This window comes from Canis aureus, chromosome 13 (genome assembly GCF_053574225.1).
Source record: "Canis aureus isolate CA01 chromosome 13, VMU_Caureus_v.1.0, whole genome shotgun sequence".
Classification (NCBI taxonomy): domain Eukaryota; kingdom Metazoa; phylum Chordata; class Mammalia; order Carnivora; family Canidae; genus Canis; species Canis aureus.
This window is the reverse complement of record NC_135623.1, coordinates 53,417,024-53,433,470: the sequence shown is the minus strand read 5'-3', so window position 1 is coordinate 53,433,470 and position 16,447 is coordinate 53,417,024. Positions and strand designations below refer to the sequence as shown.

At 37.4% G+C, this 16,447-nt stretch overlaps 2 long non-coding RNA genes across 2 annotated transcripts in view; one reads left to right on the top strand and one right to left on the bottom strand.

The window, feature by feature from the left end:
* LOC144282523 (uncharacterized) overlaps window positions 1-16,447 on the bottom strand; it is a 96,009-nt gene that overhangs the window by 6,185 nt on the left and 73,377 nt on the right. The window lies entirely within an intron of this gene.
* The window catches only part of LOC144282526 (uncharacterized), a 167,314-nt gene that overhangs the window by 115,106 nt on the left and 35,761 nt on the right, over window positions 1-16,447 (top strand). The gene's annotated exons all lie outside the window — the stretch shown is intronic.

The following is a 16,447-nucleotide window of genomic DNA, read 5'->3' as shown; positions in this document are numbered from 1 at the left end:
GAACTAGGTACACAGGCCACAAAAGCCAGGGTAAGAATCCTGTCAGCCGTATGTAATCCTGGGCTTTGGGCATATTGTTTCTTGAGCACATTATTTGCTCCATATCTGCTATGAAATGCAGGCTCATGACATCGCTTCATGGGGAGCTGTATGGCTAAATGAGAAAATGTACATGCTATGTCTCAGCGCAGTGTTTGACACATAATGATTATTCTGAGGAAATGGTAGCTGTAGAGGACACCTCTGGTGCTCAGCATCATACCCCCCGGCCACCCTCTGATTACAGCTACAGACGAGGTGGACAGATTTGTGTACCCCTGGCTCATGATGCACCAGCAGCCTTCCATACCAGGAAGATGCTTCGGATCTTTCTGCATTTTGTCCCAGCCCCTGGGAACACCGCTGGGCCAGCTGAAAGTGCAGCCCAGGAATGTAGGGGAGTTTAGGCCCCCAAAACAACCCTCGACCAAGAGCAGATAGCAGTTTCTTGTCTTTCAGCAGAACCGTGGAGGTTCTAGCAGAACAGAGGCCCCTTGCCCACCCATATATTATGGTCACCCAACAGTGACCATAATACAGTATCGGCATATTGTCTTCCTCTTCCCCATCTCATACTTGTTACTCCCTCTCTCCAGCCTCCTGAGACCACCTCTCAAGTCAACTGTCTCTCCCACTGCCCACTTCAGCTTCTGCTTTCAAGAGATCCCAGAGTGACACACATGCTGTCCCCAGAAGGCTGTATTCTTCAATCATCTGATGCAATGACTTAATGAAATGGCCATTCCTCATGCTCCCAACCTGATTGTATCCTCAACAAGTGCTATTTATGCTGTGATTTGTAACGTGTAACCATGCTATCCCACTCTGCCATCTTCCCCAGCTGTTGAGTGTAGAACCTACAGATGCTGCCTGTGGCTTCCCGTCACAGTTCTCTTTACCTTTGGGCTCCTCCACCCTTTGTCACCCAACAGAAAATCCCTGCTCAGAAAGGAGGGGTGCTTCAGTTCTTGCATCTCTGACCCCCACTTCCTCTCCTCCCATGTCTAGCTCCTCCCCATTCACGACACCATTGCATGATTGAGCTACTTCATAAAATGGGCTCCTCCAGACACAGACTTAGCTTCAGCACTCAAGGAAATTTCACTACCCATACAGATCTGAACTTGGGAGAACTCAAACAGAAACGACTGGGAAAATAAACACAGATAGAGCGACACCCTGCCCCACCCCAAGAAATCAATGCTTCGAGGTTCTCCAAACATCTTCTGTTGTTTCCTCTACCTCAAACTCCCATTCATAGTTATTTGGAAAACAGCTTGTTACCATGTGCAAACGCTACTTAATGAAAGAAATTTTAACCCAAGGCAGTGTAGCAAATAACCCCCATTGTAACGAGATTTAACAAAGACAAAAGCAGTCTTGAAATATTGTTGTATCTTTTAAAATGAAATTGTTATCTATATATGGCACTCCACATCTGGTTGTGATACCAGGCTGTGCTTGTGGTTTTTATAGCTTATACCAGAACCCACAGCAGTGGCAGAGAGTTTCTTCATCTGCACTAGCCATTGAGCATTTAAACTGTGGCTAGTGAAACTGAGGCACTGGATGTATAACTTTATTTAACTTTAATTAAGTTTAATTTAATAGCCACATTTGGCCACTCTGGAATACAGTATTGAACAGGCCTATCATTCATCACCAATTATCACAGAAATTAAACTTCTAACTCCTAAGAGAATTATTTTTTGTTGTTTTTTTTTTTCTTTTGTTATTTGGTTGGGGTTAGCAGAATATGATTTTTCTGGGGAATGCTGGCATTTGAATTTTAATCCCACTGAGTGTAATTATTATTATATAGAAAAACTTTCATGCTTTTAAATCTATCAACATTCCAAGAGTCATCAGCAAGCCATCTATCTTTTTAAAACATTTTGAGAGTGGGGCGCCTGGGTGGCTCAGCGGCTGAGCATCTGCCTTCGGCTCAGGATGTGATGCCAGAGTCCTGGGATTGAGTCCCACATCGGGCTCTCTGCAGGGAGCCTGTTTCTCCTCTGCCTGTGTCTCTCCCTCTCTCTGTGTGTCTCATGAATAAATAAATAAAAATATTTTTAAAAATCAAACATTTTGAGAACAGGAGCAGCTGGGTGGCTCAGTCAGTTGAGTGTCCAACTCTTGACTTTGGCTCAGGTTATGATCTCAGGGTCCTGAGATGGAGCCCCACATCCAACTCCACACTCAACCGGGAGTCTGCTTGGGTATCCTCTTTCTCCCTCTCCCTCTAAACCCTACCTGAGAGAGCTCTCAGGTGTGCATGCGCTCTCTCTCTAAAATAAATAATAATTAAAAAAAAAGTTTTAAAAGCATAAACAAAAGCTAAAGGCCTCTTGAACAAGCAGACTTTCCTCAAAAACTAAAGGTTTGATAGCAACCTTCACCTACTCTCTGCCTCCCTTAGGAAGAATAGTTTAAAGCAGACGATTAAATAACTCTAAATAACTCTCATGTTATTTTGTTCCTCTAATTTGGTGATATCAGGAATCTCCAACAGTGTTTCTTTATCTATGGCCCATATCATTGTTGAAAACCTAAACATAAATGGTATTTTTTCTAGATAACCTAGCCTGCCCGGGAACTATTAGAATGCAGGCAACTGATAACATCAAGCAGCTTGTTGTGATCAATAAAAATAATATCCAATCTAAATTAAAGTCTTAATCTGTCCAATTCACTAACGCTGTACTTTCAGGTGCCAAGTGACTTTGCAACGGCAGTACACTCGTGTGCATGCAGCCCCTTTTCTCCATGAACCCTTGTGACATCAGATAGTATGGAAGACACCCTCAGTCTTGGACCATCTCCTCCCCTACCTTCCCATGGCCATGTTATCTTTGTTTCAGTCCTAGTCTGTTTGGGTTTTCTTCTGCCTCCACCGACTGTCAGGTTTTCTCCTTAGCCTCCCACACTTCTCACTCTCTATCTCAGCAGAACAGAATTTGTCCTCGTCTCCAGACTGGCTCTCAGCTACAAGCTGATGATTCCCAACACTGAGACCCTCTTGCAAATTTCAGAGTATGTTCTGCACCCTTCTGTGCATAGAGACCTCGGTGCTACACCAGTTCTAGAACTCAACTCATCACATCCCTCCCATAAACAGGTCCTCATCCCGACAATCATCTGACCAAGAAAATCAGTCATCCTCGATTCATCTTTCCTCATTTATGATAAATAGCAGGTAAAGCTTCCTATCATCACCACTTTGTGTCAGTTCTTAGACAAACATAGCCTTCTCATTAGGCTCTAACTCCACCTTCAACACAACTTGCACTCCCACCATTTACATCTTCCAAATGTATTGCTTTCAAATCACTCCCCTTACCCAAAAACATCAGTGGATCCTCATGATTTATGCAGTAATCAATCTAAAACCCTCAGCTTTGCACTCACAAGCCTTATTCTTAACATTGGTCCCCCTTTCTCTGCCATAACATCCTTCCTAATATAAATTTTGTTCCTTCAGACTGCACTTTCCCACCACTAAGTTTGTGCCCACAGAGCTTCTCTCCATCCCTTTGCCCAGAAATGCCTTATCTCTTCATGCTATCTACCCAACCCTGGCTCATTTCTGATTTCACCTTCTCTACGTGACCCTTCAGGTGTTATACCCCTTCTGATTTTTTAAAAAAATATTGCCCACATCACTCACCTGTCATTTATTGTTAGTTGACTATGTGGCGTGTATATCTGTGTGTGAAAGTCAGAATACATGTAAAGGGCTTAGAGTGGTTCCTGCCAAACGGTAAGTATTCAATCACTACTAGCAATTATCAGTACGAGTATTCTTATTATTACTACCACTAATATTATTGACATGGAAATGACTTACCAGTGTATTCTAGAGTCTAGCATAGTGTCTTGAAATTAATATGTGTTCAATAAACATAAATCCCATGAAGTAATTTTTATGCACGGATGCTTTGCAAAGCAATCCATAGAAGCATAGAAAGAAGTGAGTGATGGAGGGGGTTTAACTAATTATTATGAGTGTGGAAAATAGATTTTGCATTGAAAATTCTTTTATGAAAGTCTTTATCCAGTCTGTGTATACATCCAAATTATAATATATTTAGTCTCTTCTCAGAGATAACAGCACTCCTCCTACCCATCTGTCATGTCAGGTTGCACTGAGAAAATGCTAATTTACCTTTTTGATATATCATTTGACAATTTCTGGTCTCAGATATCACACGCAAGGTTGCACATCAGTGAATCAAATTTGAATCCATATTGTCAAGTTCATATTTAGAATAAAATTATGTTGCATCTTTCATATAAACTTAAAAGTAAAGTTGTATATCAAACGAGTGTGTGCATGTAACTTGAATGCAGAAGATAAAAGTAAGGCAAAGGAAGAGACTATTATCTTATTGGCTATGAAATTACTGAACCAACTCAGTTGATTTATGGAAGAAGGTTTAAGCAGCTTCGGTTGAACTTTCACAGTGCAACTTCTGGATGCCCATTCCATTAATTCATTAAATAAAAAGAGCATTCTTTTAATTCTAATTATCTTAGCTACACATGTTAAATATGCTAAAAGCTAAACACAAGCAATAATATTCCTGTCATTTTTTCATCTGCCAACTCCTCAGAAATAATTAAACTATATTGAGAGAAGTAATTCTTCACTCAAAATGATTTTTTACCAATGCAAAGGAAGCAGCATGCAATAAAAATTCATATAACCTAGTCATTCAGTACAAAAATAGAACTAGGAAAGCATTAACAGCAATTTAGTTCAATACAAAGGAGAAAATTGCCGGTGTTTACTTTAATTTCATAGGATAAATATATAATTCAGATTTGTCATATTTTCTTAAGGAATTTGGGGGATTTTAGAGACCAACTTTATTATAATCAAAAATATTTGGAGATTTTAAAATTTCTGAATCAAGAATTTCTATTTTGAATTTATTTGAATCAAAAAAATATATCAATATAATTGCTGAGCTCCAAAGTCAACAGTAGAAGGCAAAGAGTCACAGACTTGAGAAACAGCTTCAAGCAGTGAAAGATCCAAATGGGAGTTCTAAGGAGTTCTAAGGTGCTATGGTGACAAAAGGAATCACAGTTTTCTGGGCATTGAGAGGGGGCGACTCATTTTAAGAACATCCTCAGTCCCTCATGCTAACTAAGTACACAGTTAGGTAGGTAGGTAGATAGGTAGGTAGATGATAGATGGGTGAGTGGACAGACAGAGGGATGGATGGACGGACAGATGGATGGATGGATGGAAACATAGTTAAATTCATAGATTCTCTACACAAAAGCCATCTTGGTTCATACGTAAACTTTCCCAGCCCCTAATGCTTTGTATCACTGAGTAACAGCAGCTGAACACAACACAGTAACACAGCTAACTGGAGCAGGCTGCAAACAGACACAGCACGAAACCCAGTGCAATGAGCACTGTCTTGGAGGCGCTCAGTGGGAGGCTTTCCTCTACTTTTGGGCAAAACCTGAAACTGTTCCTCAACCTGCACACATCCTTCCGTCATTTCCAGAATTCAGGTGTTTCTCTCTTACATTCACCCTCTCTTACATTCACCTCAACTCCGTTGCTTTTCCCCCAAGGGTGAAATCTAAAATGTACTGTAGTGTTATTTTTTAAAGAGTATTGCGTGTCTTTTTAACTGAATTAGAGTTAGTAATTAGGATTGTTATTTTTTTTTTTTGCCAGGCACAGGTTACAAATTATATAGGTTTGGAATGACCTACTCCAATTCTATTTTTCCACTGAGCTTTGTTATCTTTTAGAGATGGTTTTGCCAAACTTGAGACTTTTCAGAAAAGTGTGTATTGTACTATAGAATAGAAGTCTGTATTCCGTTTTAGAATTTCTCAATGAAGTATCTCATCCCTACCCTAAAACCCATATTACCTATGTTCAAGTTTTAATTCATCATGCCTATTTGTTTGTAAGATCTCTCAAAGGCCCTTCCAAATTTCCATTCCTTTTTCTCACAACCTGATCCAGCCCTGGACTGTGGAAAAACCTTCAACATTGATAGGTAAGTTATTAATAAATCTACCTTGGTGCTGTAAAGTCCTCATGAAAATGAGGATTGTCAAAAATTATGTTTCTCAAAAATATTATTTGATGTTAATCGGTTAAGTCATTAAGATTTTTTACTCTACCAATAATCTGTGAGGTACAATGTTCTACCTATCTAATTACAGCACTGTGACTCATCTCTTCTGTTTCATTGCACAAGATTTCTTTCAAAAGATAAAAGGTTTTTGTTCGCCTGTCATCTTTCTTTTCATTGCTTTCTCTTTGTTTCCCGTGTTGGCCTCAGTCATGTGGACTTTGGGATGCTAGTCACCTGCCTGCTATCTTTCTGACATATTTTTGCAAGTATTTTTGGCATATCACTGTGTGCCAAGCTTGCCCTTTCTCTCACGTTGGCTACATACTTTAGCGCTTTCCCCCTCAACTGAACTTTTCCATCTGTCTAATAAGCAATTAATTCCCTTGGCAAAAAAAAAAAAAAAAAAAAAAAAAAAGCATCAGTGGTAGCTTTTAATATATCAGTTTTTAATATATTAAGAGAATGTTTAGGTCCAATTCAAGTGGCATTTCTTGAGCTGTTTTATTCTTTTACTTTAGGTTTTCTTTAGCTTTTTCAGAGAAATAGTTTTGTTTTATTTTGTATTCAAATGGAAGGAGTAGAATATAGAAAAATATGAACTCTAGAGCCTAGTTTTGGAGTCCACCTATTTCACTATGCAATCAAGTTATTTACTGCCCTGCCTCCCAGGCCTCAGTTTCCTCACAGAGTTATGGGTATATTTAAATAAGCATGGATGAAGTGCTTATAACATTGCCTGGCACAGAGTTAGACTAAATAAGTGTATAGTGCTATCACTACGACTACTATCTTCCTGTATCACTCCTTTATGCTATGTCATCCCTTGATGGTCTTATACTATATATTTGCAGGAATTGAGATATGAAGTATACTTTAGGATTCATGTACCAAGATGGGACAAATCAAAGTTAACATCTTCAAACACACACACACACACACACACATACACACATATACACACACCGTACATCCTAGATAAGAACATTTTTTTTAAGGAATATTTATTAGGCAACAATTATATGGCATAAATGGCTTTATTTATTTTTTAAAATATTTTATTTACTTGGGAGAGACAAGACAGTGACAGAGATATTGAAAGAGATAGCACAAGCGGGGAGGAGAGGGAGAAGCAGGCTCCCTGATAAGCAGCGAGCCCGATGCAGGGCTCGATCCAGAACCCTGGAGTCATGACCTGAGCCAAAAGCAGATGCTTAACCAACTAAGCCACTCAAATGCCGCCTAGATAAGAACATTTTAAAATCTTGTCAGTCACTCTGCCACCGTGATGGACTAGGAATTCAGTGACTGGATGCTTTGTAAACTGGGATCTCACACCCTTGGAAGATTCTACCAAAACAACCATGTAATGATCTGTAATAAGGGAAGATATGAATTTGAACTCTACTCTGGGACTAATGTGTGAGAAGTCATTTCATTAGATCACTTATTCACTAAGTAAACAGTAGTTCCCATTCTGTGCCAAACACAAAGCAAGTTGCTGATGGTACAAATATAGACCAAAAAAAATCATGGTTCTTATTGTCTCGACATTTATAATCTGGTAGAGAAAACACACAAATAAAGCAATACAGTGTAAGAGCTGAGAAATGAAGAATGCAAAGTTTCGTGAGAGTTGATGGGAAGGGCAGGGATCCTGAACTCAGGGGTCAGAAAAGGCTTCCAGAGGAAGAGCCATCTAAATAGAAACCTAAAGGGTAAATAGGGATTAATGAAAGTCTGGGTGAGAAGTTTGTGAAGCAAAGAGAATAGCAAGTGTGAAAATCACTGTATCTATTAATGACCGTAAGCACCTAATTGTCCTCACTGTACTCCTGTATCCCTCCACTAGAGTCAAGGCAGATTTGTCTGACTAGTGCACTGCTATATATCCACCTCCCAGAAAAGTACATACATGGTGATATATATATAGTAGGAGCTCGATAAGTATTTGTGGAATGAATGAATAAATTCGTTCATTATTTCTGCTTTCCAGCTTCCAACGAGGAACTCTGGTTAGTTCAATGGGATGATTAGACTTGAGAGTTTGCAGCAGTATCATTCATGCAGGTCACACATCTCCTGCACAAATAATGGTACATGATATCCTCGTTTTCATATCAAAATCTATAGCTTACTTTTCATTGCTATTAAAGGACAGACAATATTAACTACCCTTGTTAAGAAAAAAATGATACTAATATCTCTTATCTTTCGATGAGCCTTATACACTGCCATTAAGATTCACATACAGATAGGGCTGTGGGTGTGTTCAAACGTTTGTACACTAATATTTAGTGCAGTTTTTCAGCTGTCTTTCTGTCGCAATCATAGAAAAAATGCAGAAAAGGAAGCACCAATGTCTTAAATACTGGTCAGAAAAATTTGCATTCCATGTGGGTTAAAAATCCAATAATTTCAGCTGTAGAATCAAGATAAAATTTTGCCAGGGTTCCCAAGTGAGTCCTGAAGTCTTTCTGAGGAACGACAGTAAAATATTGAATTGAAGTAAACCTAACATAAAAGGTGACACGAGCTCCATTCTGGGAATCAGTAATTCTGATGCAAGTACAGCGGAAATTGTGAAGCAACCAGTCCACTTCTAGCATCTTTCCATTTTCCCCTTCAGAAACTTTGCCTTCTCACTGCAAAGCCAACAACCCCCCTATCTTTCTCCACTTAGTGTTGATCCTTTCAGTCAATACCCCAAGTTCTCTACTTCTCTCTTTATGCTTTTCTCTTCCAGCAGGTCAGCTAGATTGGAGGCTTTGGTTCTGTGTATTTGAGATGTTCATGAAAGACAGTCTGACCCAGTAAAGAGCAGAGCTGAAAGCCCAATTCAATCACCTACATGCTGCACAGTCTTGGACAAGTTACACAGGGTCTCTGAAGCTCTGATTCCTCATCAGCTATGATAGCGTGCTTTTAAAAGAAAAAAAAAAGAAAAGTCCTAGTTGCTATCCCATTGGGAAAATGTAACCAATGATTCCACATTGGAGAGTTAATGATTAAAATATTCAATGCATCCTTCCAGAAATATTCGTATGTTCAAAGGACAGAAGGTCAAAGGAAGAAAATGCTTACAGGAAATTTTCTGGCATCAGTAAAGGAATAGTAGGGATAAAGACTTTCCCAGAGAACTTTAACCCACACTTCATGGGCAGCTACCTACTCCACCCATTCCAATGGTATAATGTGGTACACAGAGAAGATGATTAAAAAACAGAAACTTCTAGATAATTAAATAGTTCCAGCCCAATTATGGACTAGGATTGAGGCTAGAGCTAAACATATTTAGAGTGCTTAATTAATTTGTAACTGAATGAAATTGACCAATGACTTATATATTTTAGAGTGCAGTTGCCTTTTGAGTATATTTGTATACTTTCAATAGTGCTAGTACTTTTTATTAATTGTACAATATATTTTTTCTCATTTTTACATCTCTGAAATCAGGATATTGCTTACAATTCATTGAAATTCATTAGTCTCTTTCTTCTTTCTTGGTGGTAGATATTTGATGAATCCAGATTCACTACAATGTTAACATAAAATTCCAGACGATGAACACTCGATAAATCCTGATTGAAAGTCAAACACCAAATATGCAGTTTAGTGGATCAGAGTGATCTGTTTTATTTCTTGAATATTTAGTCTCTGAGCATCAATTTTAGGAATATTGAAAAAGACAATTTTTAATAAGGTACATTTGTAAAACAGAGTACACTTTAAACTGCTTAATGCACAACCTCCAATAGATTAAGACTTCATTCAAGTTTTATAAAGAATTACATCCTAGGAGTTTTTTTTGTTTCACATGTTTTTATTTTTAAATAAGATAGATACTTATAAAAACTAAAGTGAATACATATATTCATATTATTTTGAGATTTGCTCATACTGCTTGAAATAACTATATTCCGTAGGTCATCACAAAACCTGAGTTTAAAAATCTCTACCCCTTATTCATCAATATTTATGTTAAAATGCCCAAAGTATTATGATTCCTTTAAGCAATTTCTGACTATTTATTCTACCTGGATGATTTGAGGGAAATCATAAAAGGAAGAGAAGAGAGAGAGAGAGAGAGAGAGAGGAAGGAAGGAAGGAAGGAAGGAAGGAAGGAAGGAAGGAAGGAAGGAAAGAAGACAGGAAGGGTGAAAGAAAAAGAAGGAGGGATTGGAGAGGGAAGAAAGGAAGTCATACATTGATAATGTAAGCACAGTAAGTAGATATTTAATTTTACAAATCTTCCATTACTGTGGGTTAATGTAAACATTGCCTAGTGAGCCCCCATGGGGCTCTAATTAATATTCTTGTATAGTGCAATGGTCAGTGTTGACTCTCATGTACTCATATTCTCTAAGAAATTACTTGTTCTTAAAATGACATTTCTACATCTGTGAAGTCTCAAAAATCCTTATTACCTTGATGTGGTTTGGTTTTATATTTTGACTTGCCATCTTAGGTGCAGTTATCCACAGATCACACCAGAATACATTATGTAAAAACATATAACATAAAAACTCCAGCCTCACACCACAATTTCACACATTTGTGCCAAAGACAACAATCAATTCCAGATGCTCTAGTCTATAATATTCTCTGTAGTCATGGAAAATACCACACTGGACAGACCTGTAATACCACAGATTCTCAAATTTAAACTTTCTGAGGTCTCAGAATGATAAAGTCTGACAAAAATCTTCATTGCTTATCACAACAACCAATATACCTCTTGTATTAAACAATTCTTATGTGAAAGAAAAGATTTGGATAAAAGCAGGGATAGGTCAATGAATCCAAAGAAATTTCAAAAGCAGAATAAAATCCTTTAACTATTAAAACAAGTATAGTGTTTTTACTTTCCTCTAAAGCTTGACCATAGACAACAAATACAAAATACAAAATCTATTTTAGAATATTTCCTTTACAAAAGACAGTGGAAACAGCCCAAATGTCCATCAACTGATGGATAAACATAATATGGTATTCCTGCAGTGCAATAATATTCAGCAAAGAAAAAAAAAAGAAATGAAGTAGAATACACGCTACAACATAATTGAACCCTGAAAATATTTTGTTAAGGGAAAGAAGCCAGTCACAAAAAAAAAAAAAAACATATTATATGATCCCATTTAAATTAAATGTCCAAATCCATAGAGACAGAGAGTAGGTTAGTGGTTGCCTAGGGCTGGGGTTAGGTGACAGATAGGGAGTGACTGTTCATAGGTACTGGATTCCTTTTTGGAGTGATGAAAATGTTCTAAAATTAGATTGTGATGACAGTTGCACAACTCTGCATATACTGAATTGTGCACTGTACACCTTAAATGGGTGAGTTGTATGGTGTGTGAATTATATATAAATAACACAATAGCTCAAAGTCAAAACTTTTTCCTCCTAGTAAATGGCAAAATCTCTCTCCATGGAAATGGAAATGCCCTGCTGCAAGCACTAAAAAATGAAAATTTGCAAAGGAAAGGGGAGTCCTCAACAGAAATTGACTACAGAGAGCTTAAGATGGAGGCAGTTACTCAATTCTGTTATCTGTGTTTAACCAAATGATTCCAGTAGCCAGGAAACAGATCTTGGGGCCTGAGTAATGTTGCCAGATAAAATATAGGAAGCTCAGTTAAATTTGAATTCCAGACAATGAATAGATTTTTTAGTATAAATGATCCCAAATATTATATAAATATTAAATTAAATATTATACAAAGATTACATATCAGGGGACATACTTATAGTAATATACTGTCCATTGTCTGCTTGAAAATCAAATTTATCTGCGTGTCCTGTAATTTTTGTTGTTCTTATTAAATCTGGCAACCTAGGCTGGTAATTTTTCTTAGAGTGCTTTCTTACCAAAAGCTCAGAGCAGTTGAAAACAAAAGCAGGGTAGTTCTAGATAAGAATGGGAGTAAATTCTTCAAACCCTATGCCACCTATTCATTTATTCAATGTTTTGCATGCTCAGTTCTAGGGATACTATAGTGAACAAAATGGACTCAGAATGTAAAGTCTGGCAAAAGAAGACAGAAAAGTGAAAACACAGTAACAAAGTAGTATGATAAATGATCAAGGATGACAAGCAGACAGCAAGCAAAGAGGAAAAGTAAGATGAAATGGGCAAAGGCTCAGGGATGAGTAAGACAATGGCTAGCTCAATAGGAAACAAAGAAGTTCCCTATGAAAACAAATACAGCAAGGGCAGAGTAGAGAAGAGATTCTTTTAAAGAGAAATAAAGAAGCCACACCATGGAGCGTTGTGGGTTTTTTTTTAATATTTTATTTTTTAAAGCAATTTTAGGTTCACAATAAGACTGAGCACCAGAGAGTCCCCATATACCCCTGTCCTTATACATGCACAGCCTCTGCCACTATCAACACCCTGCACCAAAGTGGTAGATTTATTAATGGATGAACATATATTGACACATAGTCCAAAATAGTCCACATATATTGACACATCACCCCAAGTCCACAGTTCACTCTTTGTGTTACATTCTATGGATTTTAACATATGTATAACACCATGTACCCACCATTTTGGTATCAAACAGAATCTTTCACTACCCAAAAAATCCTCTGTGCTCTGCCTATTTATTCTTCCCTCTCCCTTCACCCCTGGAAACCACCTATCTTTTTTTTTTCCCTGTCCATCATTTTGCCTCTTTCAGAATGTTACACGGTTGGAATCATACAGTATATAGCTTTTTCAGATTGCCTTCTTTCACTTAGTATTATGCTAAAAAGGTAAGTTTCTTCCATATCTTTTCATGGCTTAATAGCATATTTCTTTTGAGTGCTGAATGGTGTTCCATTGTCTGGATGTACCCCAGAAAGATTTTTAAGTTATCTTAAAAGTACTGACTTTATACAGGAGAGAAACAAGATGACATTGTTTATTATTTTTTTAATCACTTGGGTTCTAAATTGGAGAATAGACTGGAAAGTATCCATTAGAAGATTATCATAGTAATTAAAAAAAGAAATGATGGTGGCCTATAATATTGTGTTAGTGGCTCGGGAAAGAAGTAAGCATAATCAAGGCATAACAGGGAGCAGAATCCTAGGACTTGGTGATTGATTGGTTATAATGACAAAGGACTGGGAGGACTTATGTAAAAATCTCAGGTTTCTGGTTTGGACTGTAGTATCATTCATCGAAGTGATGAACACTGAGGAGAAAGGAGAAACTTATGGAGAAACACATTGAAATCATTTGGGAGCATGGTAAACTTGAATCATCTCCAATATATGTATGTGAGGGGCAATGTCCAGTATTTGGTATATTAATGAAGAACTCAGAAAGGAGGTCTAACACACAGATGTAGTTTGGGCAGGTATCATCACAGAGAAAAAAACTGAAGCTTGGATGTAGATGAGCTCATCCAGTGACTTTGGTTAGAGTGAGAAAAGGAGACAGGTCAGGACAAAACCCCAAAGAACATCAACATTTAAAGATCCTGCAGAGGAAGTAACAGCAATAAGAGATGTTCATGAGAAACCAGGAATTGATAGTAGCACAAAAGTAATGGAAGAGAGTTCCAGAAAGTGGGAGCTAGTTTAAAGCTTTTAAAGACATTAGAAGATTGTAATATTCTGACATAGGAATTTAAAACCTAAGTATAGATTTTATATATGTATATTAAAACTATCATATATTATATATCTGTCCATTCATGAAGCATGAAACCAACAAATATGCTGAAATTAAAATAGTTTCTTTTTTTATTTATTTTTTATTTATTATTTATTTATTTATGATAGTCACAGAGAGAGAGAGAGAGAGAGAGAGGCAGAGACACAGGCAGAGGGAGAAGCAGGCTCCATGCACCGGGAGCCTGATGTGGGATTCGATTCCGGGTCTCCAGGATCGCGCCCTGGGCCAAAGCCAGGCGCCAAACCGCTGCGCCACCCAGGGATCCCAAATAGTTTCTTTCTAAACTTCTGATGGAAGAATTTAGGTAAATTTACTGAAGCTAATTTTCTTCAATTTTTCTTTGATTCTGCAAGAGCCTCAAGCATATGTTTAGTCTACTTGTTGGATAATCTTATTCTGTTGACAGGGGACAGTTAGTATTGAATGTTCAAGACAATAAAATAAAAACTTCAAGATACCTATTGCATTTAGAGACAAGAACAATGATAAACTTGACAAGTTTAAATGAAGAGACGGATCAGAATTCAGAATAAAATGAGTTGTAGACTAAGTAGGAAGTAAGTCAAGAGGAGGGAAAAGGGGACAAGTGAAATATACAACCCTTTCAAGATATTTGGCTCTAAAACAAAAGAGAGTTAATGCAAACCCTGGACTGGAATGTGAAGTTACAAGATGGGAGAGTCTTGAGGGTGTTCAAATATTAATGGGGAAACACTGAGGTCTGGAGAAAGATGGATTCTAGGCAAAGATGCCAGGTCAAGCCTTAGAGAATGAGTCCTCCTACTTTGTGAGAGAAAGAGGAAAGACAAAAAAGGGTATAATTCCTACCAAGTTTCATGGCAGGCAGTTAAAAAGTGTTTTATCTGATAGCTTTCTTTTCTCAAAAAATAGAAGGGAAAATAATAGCCGGAGCATAAGCAAAAAAACAAAACAAAACAAAACAAAAAATGGAGCAGTCAGTGGTTGCAGGTAAATGGTCGAGAAATGCACTGCTGGGAAAAATAAAGATATTGACTAAGAACCCACTGTACCTGGGAAAGAAAGATAGTGGGACAAAAAGTTAGTGATAAAACTCTTCTTTTCACTGAGTAGATAGATATTTATACCAATGATAGAAATGTCTTCTTAACACCACTCCTGATGTATTATAAAGATGCAAATCAAAAGAACTCCATTTATAGAAGATAATCTCTCTTTCAAAGCAGAATACACCAAAATGAAAGTGCAGGAAAACCTATTGTTACCACCAAACTTACTTATAAATACAGAAAATCAGGTTCAATTTACTAATCATCTACAACTCCATTATCCATGGTTAGATGCTAGAAGCATTGATCTGAATAATCTAAAACAGCAGATATTCCAAAACTATTTAAATTGGGTTTTGAAAAACACAGTTATTTACATTAAATTTACATTCCCAATTTGCCTCTTAGGCAAGTATTAAAATTAGTTTAAATTCTCTAGGAAAACACTCAGTGATATCAGGGTTAGAAGAATATTAGAGTTTAGAGAGAATCCCAGCAGAGACTAAGAGTTAGCAACAAATAATAAAGAAAATGAATCCTCACAATTGTATTGAGAGAAATGTCTAACAGACCTCCTTTTTCAATGATAAAATAACTTATAAATGACTTCTAAATTTTCAGAAGCAGAGCTGTTCCCATTCTCAACCTGATCCCACTCATACCCTCAGTTGAATTTTAACTTAAACTCTACTTGCATTCCTTCCAACACCCAGGCTTATATAAATTACCTCTGAATAATAAGTAGTCCCACCATGCATGTATGGTGGAGATCTAGCCAGGGCACATGGACAGCTCCAATCTAATCATACTCTCCTCACATCCTTCATCCATTCACTCGTTCATTCGATCAATTCATTCAATCTCAGTAATACAAGTACTGAGAACTTGCTCTGTGTCAGGGACTGTGTTAACTGCTAAGATCACACAGATCAACAACAGAGAAGACCTAAGCAAATTACCAGTTAAAAACTATGGGATGTGATTTATGATGGCTGTACACCATATAAGGGAAAGCAGTGGACCACCCACCTAGGTCTGGTTGTTAACTTATGAGCACTTCCCAAGGAAGACGGCCTTAGATTTCTTAAAGAATGAGCAAGAGTTAATCATGTGGAGAAGGAAAGAGATCAAGAAGGATAATAAAGGCAAGGGATCAGCTTGGACAAGGAAGCAAGAGATATCATAAAGCATTTTGGCAGTTTCCCCTGATGGAACCCAGAGGTCAGATCCTAGAGAGATTTGTTTTCCAGGATAAGAAGTGGATCATATCTTGGAGATTTCAGGAGTTTCTTGATGGAAGCTTTGGAATGACATGATGAAATTCACATCTTAAAACACTTTTTCTAGAAATTGAGTTTTGAAAACATAATTATTTACATTAAATTTGCATTCTTAATTTACCTCATTTAGGCAAATATTAAAATTAGTTTGAAAGCTCTAGGAATTCAAGGGATTGCAAGCATTTGGGGAAACTTGAAAGCAGAGAGATGAGCTGAGGAGTCTGATTGGGATAGATGCAGTGGAACTGGAGGAGCTAAAACCCAGAAATATTAAAGGGGCAAAAAGGAGGCAATAATAGGAGGAAAGAGCCTCAGCTAATT